The sequence below is a fragment of the Anneissia japonica genome, unplaced genomic scaffold (genome assembly GCF_011630105.1).
Source record: "Anneissia japonica isolate Jap-2015-1 unplaced genomic scaffold, ASM1163010v1 scaffold2227_len217889_cov164, whole genome shotgun sequence".
NCBI lineage: Eukaryota > Metazoa > Echinodermata > Crinoidea > Comatulida > Comatulidae > Anneissia > Anneissia japonica.
The window spans coordinates 56,558-56,990 of record NW_022753565.1 but is presented as its reverse complement, the minus strand read 5'-3'; positions in this window follow the sequence as shown (position 1 = coordinate 56,990).

Genomic DNA, 433 nt, shown 5'->3' with positions numbered 1-433 from the left:
AGATGTGTATAAGAGACTAATATAGGCAGACAACATGCATCGCCTCATATCACCTGTTGCGAGCTAGCGCGCCCTCTCAATTTAATTCAATTTAAGTTCAATTCAATAACATTTATTTGGTAGTGCTCTTCAAATAAAAAGTGAACACACAGAAGAAAACAATTTCTGTCGGTATGTACCTCTAACACAAAAAGAAAAACAAACAAGCAATTATCAAAACAGTGAAAGGAAAAAAATAAAAAAAACAACAAAATTAACAATCAATTGTAACAGTCATTCAATCAAGCAGTCTGTCATTTGATTTAGGCGTAACCTATAAGTTGATCAACAAATAGATTTTCCAATTTTCCATTCATGTTCGATTTATCATCTAAGAATTACAGTACAGAGACAACAACAAAAATTTCATTTTTGTTTTGCGAGAATTATTCCA